We start from the raw sequence: 7,500 nt of genomic DNA on the forward strand, positions 1-7,500 counted from the left end.
TTCCCCGTACAAGAGGAAGAAGACAAAACGATGCCAAATAACATCCGGTAATGATCCTTCCGCAGGTTCACCTACGGAAACCTTGTTACGACTTTTACTTCCTCTAAATGATCAAGTTTGGTCATCTTTCCAACACACCGGCGCAACCGAAAGGCCGCTCCGGGTATCGGTCCGAAGACCTCACTAAATCATTCAATCGGTAGTAGCGACGGGCGGTGTGTACAAAGGGCAGGGACGTAATCAACGCGAGCTTATGACTCGCGCTTACTGGGAATTCCTCGTTCAAGGGGAACAATTGCAAGCCCCTATCCCAATCACGAAGGAGGTTCCACGGGTTACCCAGTCTTTACAGACAGGGATAAAAACACGCTGCTTCCTTCAGTGTAGCGCGCGTGCGGCCCCGGACATCTAAGGGCATCACAGACCTGTTATTGCTCTGTTTCGTGCGGCTAGGAGCCGCTTGTCCCTCCAAGAAGGGTGCAAGGTGCAGAGAACCACGCACCTATTTAATAGGCTAGAGTCTCGTTCGTTATCGGAATTAACCAGACAAATCGCTCCACCAACTAAGAACGGCCATGCACCACCATCCACCGAATCAAGAAAGAGCTCTCAATCTGTCAATCCTCCCAGTGTCCGGGCCGGGTAAGTTTTCCCGTGTTGAGTCAAATTAAGCCGCAGGCTCCACTCCTGGTGGTGCCCTTCCGTCAATTCCTTTAAGTTTCAGCTTTGCAACCATACTTCCCCCGGAACCCAAATACTTTGGTTTCCCGGAAGCTGCCCGCCGAGTCATTTGAGTAACTCAGGCGGATCGCTGGTTGGCATCGTTTATGGTTAGAACTAGGGCGGTATCTGATCGCCTTCGAACCTCTAACTTTCGTTCTTGATCAATGAAAACATTCTTGGCAAATGCTTTCGCAGTAGTTCGTCTTGCGACGGTCCAAGAATTTCACCTCTAGCGCCGCAATACGAATGCCCCCGTCTGTCCCTCTTAATCATTATCCTGTATTCCAAAAACCAACAGAACAGAAACAGGATCTTGTTCTATTATTCCATGCACTGTTATTCAGGCGAATCGCCTGCGTTGAGCACTCTAATTTTTTCAAAGTAAACGCGCCGGCCAAAGCAAGGCACCTGATGAAGGGAACCAAGCCACGACAGGCATGATGTTCAGCACGGGCCGTAACGTGGTGTCCACGCACTTCCCGCCTGTAACTGAGATCCAACTACGAGCTTTTTAACCGCAGCAACTTTAGTATACGCTATTGGAGCTGGAATTACCGCGGCTGCTGGCACCAGCCTTGCCCTCCAATGGATCCTCGTTAAAGGATTTAGAGTGTACTCATTTCAATTACGGGGCCTCAAAAGAGTCCCGTATTGTTATTTTTCGTCACTACCTCCCCGTGCCGGGAGTGGGTAATTTGCGCGCCTGCTGCCTTCCTTGGATGTGGTAGCCGTTTCTCAGCCTCCCTCTCTGGAATCGAACCCTGATTCTCCGTTACCCGTAACAACCATGGTAGGCGCATAACCTACCATCGACAGTTGATAAGGCAGACACTTGAAAGAAACGTCGCCGGCTCGTGGCCGTGCGATCAGCACAAAGTTATCCACAGTCACCACACAAAACGGACCGAAGCCCGATTGATCTTGGTCTAATAAAAGCACCCGTCGCCCCGAGGGGCTTCGGGCTCACTGCATGTATTAGCTCTAGAATTGCCACAGTTATCCAAGTAGGAAGAAACGATCTAAGGAACCATAACTGATTTAATGAGCCATTCGCGGTTTCGCCTTGTTTCGGCATGTACTTAGACATGCATGGCTTAATCTTTGAGACAAGCATATGACTACTGGCAGGATCAACCAGGTAATCTTTTCGTGGTGGGTCGCCCAAAACCCTACCAACGCGCGGACGCGGGGCCACCGTCAGGCGCCCCTTACGAACCGCAAACACACACAATGCTTAGGAATTACTTCCAAATCCAAGAAGAAATGAAGCACGTTCGAGCGCGCAGCCGGAATATCCCCGACCGAGGTCGGTACCGACGCGGCAAGAAGCGCATAAATTTCTTTCTCGTCGTAGCAACAGAAAGTCGTACGCCAAAAAAATCATTGACGACGCCTTCGCAGCGTTGCCGAGCTTTCAGGTCCCTTGAGGACGCGAGGACGCACCCCGGCCTTCGGTCAGAACGCACTCGTCATTTCACACCGTTCGGTTAGCGCGTACGCTCCGAAACACCCTCCTCTCGCATTCGTTTTCAAGACACAGGTGCAACCGAGAACCGACCCCAACGGCAGACGCCAGAGATCGCCGGTACCTTGCTGTAACGACCATGCGGCGGAGGCAGCGGCCGAGACGGCGACGAAAGGCGTCGGCGACGTCGTCAGACGACGCTCGCACCAATCGAACGCTCGACATACCCCACCTCCACATAATAGCACCGATAAGTATAAAGAAGATCCTTCAAGAGCATTCTGTACATAGTTTGTGGTTATCAGTTTCGGTGACTGACTTACTGTCTCTCACTTATGTGGCTCCTCGTTATTCAGTATCATTTATTTGTCCTTCTTTCTTTCTTATTTTTTCCCCTCTCTCTCTCCTTATATATATATATATATATGTATGTATGTATGTTTGTGTGTATATATATATATATATAAATGTTTTTTTTCCTGTCTCCCTCTATATATACATACATACGTACATACATCCTACCCCTATAAAAAAAAAATTATTTCTCGCTCTTTATTAAAAACGTGCTGACCCCTGCTTGACTCTGATTACTTCTTTTCGACTTTCAGTTCATGTTAACATGGTCAACAGAAAGTTTATCGACTTTGTTATTACAAAGTAAACCAATATTTACACGGGGCGTTTCATGCGTTTTGAATTGTGTCAGAGCCGAACAATGAGCGCTATAGTAAGTGAGATTGTCACTGCTTTTAATCCGAATGCTCGCGGTATCGCGCGTGTTTACGGCAGGCTTCATAATAGGCAATTTTCTTTCTTTACACTACTCTTCTTTGCTCACTTCATTGTTTCTACCATTGGTTTCGTTTGGAAGGCCCCGCCACTTAGTTTCCGACAAAGTCCTCTCAAGGAACGAAGTGAGAAGCACGGGATTAACAAAAGAAAAAGATGCGTGTTTTCTAGCGGTTACCCGTGTCGCTTTGCGACACTGGCTTTCTGGCGCTTTCAACTGGGCGAGAGCCGAACAATTTACCCTACTGCACTTGCGACGGGCAGCGCTTTCAAACGGAATACTGGAAATCTCGCTTACTCTTCTGGCAAGTTTGATAGGAGACAAATATTACTCTTTTCACTCGAATTGTTCGCTCTATTTCTAATCTCTCTCTTCCGTGTCCTTGGCATGGGACGCCCGCTTCGTCTCCCACAAAGTACTTCCGAGGAATCAAGTGCAAATCACGCGACTTTAAAATGTGCGTGTTTTCTAGCGGTTACCCGTGTCGCGAGGCGACACGGGCTTTCTGGCGCTTTCAACTGGGCGAGAGCCGAACACTGTACATTACTGCACTTGCCATGGACAACGCTTTCAAACGGAATACTAGAGATGTCGCGTGCTTTACTGCCAAGCTCAATAAGAGACGAATTTCTTTCTTTTCACTGGAATTATTTCCTCTATTTCTAATCTCGCTCTTTCGTTTCATTGGGAAGGAACGCGCGCTTAGTTAGCCGCAAAGCAGTCTGAATTAATCACGTCCAAAGTACAGAATTTTACAATATATAGTGTTTTTACCGGTTGACCGCGTCAGAAAGCGTACCTTTCCGACGAGGTCTGTGTCGCTTTGACGTGAGCGGGAGCAACGCGATTTGGGCTAGTGCACGCGAGATTGGCAGCGCTTCCAATTCCAGTACTGTAGATATTGCGTGCATTTTTTACACGCTTGAGGATGTGGGATTTTCTTTCTTGTGACGTGACCCGTTTGTCAAATTGTGTCTCGCTTTTTGGTATCGTGTAAGAAGCCCGTCCGCTTACAATCCTAAAAAAGAAAAAAAAAAAAGAAATTAGTAAAGAAAGACGCCCATACTTTTTTGTTGCTCTTTCTTTTATTATCTGCGCAGGATTTTAATTTGTGTAAGTTTTGTTTACCGTCCCGACTACGTAGGCGTTCGTACATGCCCGTCCTCGCGACTCGAATTGTGTGCGAGCGAAATCAATCTCCCCAAGCTAGCTTCAGAAATTGCTCGAAAATCGAACGTGAGGAAAGCCAGAGATACGTGGTTTTCACAGGTCGTGCAAGATTAATCCATAAAGTGCGATATTGGTATATATATATATATATATATATATATATATATATATATTTACATACATACATACATACATACATACACATACATGATTTCTGCGACAAATAGGAAGACAAAAAGACCATGTTCAAGCATAATATAGGAACAATGACACTTTGCACACACAAGGGAGGTCAAATGGCAGGTTTTTCTTCCTTGTGCAGGAAACTTTATTGCAATGTCAGAAGGGAAGTTCCACTCTAGAATTGTGCGCTCAATAAAGGAGGAAAGGAAATGCACTTGAAAACCTTCACAGTTCAAGTAAGAAAACATTTCGAAACGACAGTTTGTTTTCTTGCAGGGAGGAGAAGAGGGGAGAGAGGGAGGGAGGGAGGGAGGGAAGGAAGGAAGGAAGGGGGTGGGGGGGGGGGGGGTGCCATGCACGGTGAAGACCAGAGTGTCGAACCGAAAACCGAAGCGAACGAAAAACCGGAACCGAGGAGTTAGTTTCAGCCGAACCGAAACTGACCCGCCAACTTGGAACTGTACGGAAGAAAATATAACTGTCTATTAGTCTGACGATTAATAGAAGTACAAGGGTGTACGGCAGGGATAGCTCAAAAAAAAAAAAAAGGCTCTATGGACTTAGAGCGGCAGCCCAAAGTCGATGACGACGAAAAGAAAGCACACAGTTTCGGAAAACAGGCGGTAAGAAAGCGACAAATTAAGTAGCCGTCATGTCGAGTTGATTGCTTAGCTCTATTTAAGATGAAGGAAAAAAAAAAGTAGCACAATTGATGCTTACTTGCTAAATTGAATCAACCATTATCTTGTAAAGAAAAAAAACCTCAAATGCCAATCACCTGTATTTTAGGCGATCCAACAGACTGATAACTTTTAAATTCAGGCTAAAATATAACACAAAAAAAAAACAAGGAAAGACAGATATGTATGTAGCTTGTCATTTACTGCTCCATAAAATTTAAATAAAGCAATTTATTTCTCGGCACCTGAAAATAAGCGAACCCTACAAATGAATGGAAAGATACCCGTTTGCACTCTTGAAATAGTGCCTATTACGAAAAGAAGCACCAGGTAAATATAATATCACTTTAGCTTCTTCTTTTTCTTTTTAATACGGTACGCTGTTGGTTCATCTTAGTAAAATATATAAAATAGCGCAAAAAAGACGAGGACAAGGAGTATACAGGACAGGCACTCACTTTCAACTAGTTTTATCCAGGAAAAGTAAACATACATATATAGCTTTTATTCACGATAAGTGCCGAGGGCAGCCGAGAAGGCGGCAATAGCCCCGGATGGTTTGATCGTGCTGGGAGACACCAGCATCCCAGCTCAAATATCTTCTACCCTTAAGAATATGTGCTGCTTTGCCTGTCGTGTGTATATACATGTTCACTTTTCCTGAATGAAACTAGTTCAACATCAGCGCCTGTCCTGTATACCTCTTGTTCTTCTATTTGTTGTGCTATTTTAATGTCCTACATTACTTTTGTGCTCCCGCAAATCGAAGCAAACCAATAAAAAATTCGGTTCGACGCTCTGGTGGAAACTAAAAGCTTAGAAAGAAAGAGGAAAAAAAAAGAAAAAGGAAAACATTTCTACAATAATGATAAGCAGGAGGAGGAGGAGGAGAACAAGAAGGCTAATAATGTGGAAAAAAAAGACACGACCCAAATAAATCAATACAAAGGATGGTATAAGTCATGCATACTTACCACATGTAAAATTAATTAAAAAAAAAATTAGAAAAAAAATGTGTATTTATATATATATATATATATATTTTTTTTTTCTTTTATCCAGAGGCTTTGGCGCACGCACAGCACTGCACTGCACTGCACTGCACTGCACTGCACAACACAACACAACGAGAGACTTTCCACAAACACACCACTGCGTACGAGGACACGACCACGTAGAGCTGCACGAAAACAAGCGCCGTAACTTAATAAAAAAAAAATAAAAAAATCCTTTCACTGGACGGACGGCACAAGAACGGAAACTGCTCAAAGAGCACACACACACACGACACATATTAATGAATTAATAAGGGGCACAAGTAGAACCTAGTTGGGCGATACGTAGGACACGGCACCCACACCAGAGGCCTTGCACAAGCACAGCACTGAGCACTGAGCACTGAGCAGCAGGTCACAGGACAGAAATGACGTCCACGCTGAGTAGGCCGAAGGCACGGAATTACGGACGCACGCGAGGTCACCCACAGGCACTTTCACCGGAACCACGCCACAACACCACGCTGCAGAGCGCGCACTGCAAAGCGAAACCATGCGCTCACCTTCGGAAAGCACGGAGGGCGGGCGGCACAGAGAAGCAAAAAGACGTCAAAAGCACATCGCGATGAAGCGGCGGCGAATGAACACTACTCACTGGTGGAAATGGATATCTCCTCAAGCGAAAACATGCAATGCCCACACATGGTTTAAGATGCACGTGGGAGACGCGCACACTTTCAGAAACCAGGTACGCCAACGCACACGGGCAATAAGACGGACAAAACGCGTCGAAAATACATCGCGTGCAAGCAGCGCCGACTGCATACTACTCACGGTTGCAAAGGTTTCTTACAAGTTTGCACTCCAGAATCTTAACGCGTTGGAAAGCGTCCGAGCTCACCAAGAACTATCACTCCGCAGGAACAACGCAAAGCAAAAGCAAAAAAAAAATAATAATAAAAAAAAAAATGTAGGAGACCGCTAGATAGATGAAAACGCCGTCATACTTTGTAAACAGAATTTGGAAAATAAGTAGCGCCGCCAGGTGGTCGGCGCCCAAATAGATGCGGAGGCGCGCCTAAATTGTTTAAATATTTGCTGTTTATATGACGAGACGACGTAATGTAAAATCAAATCAATTAATTTAAACAAAAAGTAAAAACTAAAAAAAAAAATTAAAAAAAAAATGAATGAATAGTGGCGTCATCTAACGAACCTAAAGCAAGGCTCCGGTTTTCGAGCCGTTAACTGCGCAGCGCCATCTGGTTTGGATGGTAAAAGACACAAAATACGCAAGTGACAATGCTACGCGAGAGTCGGATGGTTGTTTTTAGCGAATCGGGGAAGTACGCTGGCGTTGTGCTTGTTTACGTGAGCGAAGCGAACGTGAGGGGTGGCTGGACCGTCGCGACGAAGTCCCGACGAGTACACGCGTCCCTAATGGTTCAACAAAGAAGAAAACTCGAGGAGCGAACACACTTCCGCCATGTGCAA

General features: G+C 45.5%; 1 non-coding gene across 1 annotated transcript; it reads right to left on the minus strand.

Moving 5' to 3' along the window:
- Nucleotides 1-48: 48 nt before the first annotated feature.
- Nucleotides 49-1,864, minus strand: LOC120849715. Its single transcript, XR_005717982.1, has one exon. It is a non-coding gene; the product is annotated as a small subunit ribosomal RNA (ribosomal RNA).
- Between the last annotated feature and the right edge of the window lie 5,636 nt (nucleotides 1,865-7,500).

Source organism: Ixodes scapularis, unplaced genomic scaffold (genome assembly GCF_016920785.2).
Source record: "Ixodes scapularis isolate PalLabHiFi unplaced genomic scaffold, ASM1692078v2 PGA_scaffold1__304_contigs__length_218370807, whole genome shotgun sequence".
In the NCBI taxonomy this organism is placed as follows: Eukaryota; Metazoa; Arthropoda; class Arachnida; order Ixodida; family Ixodidae; genus Ixodes; species Ixodes scapularis.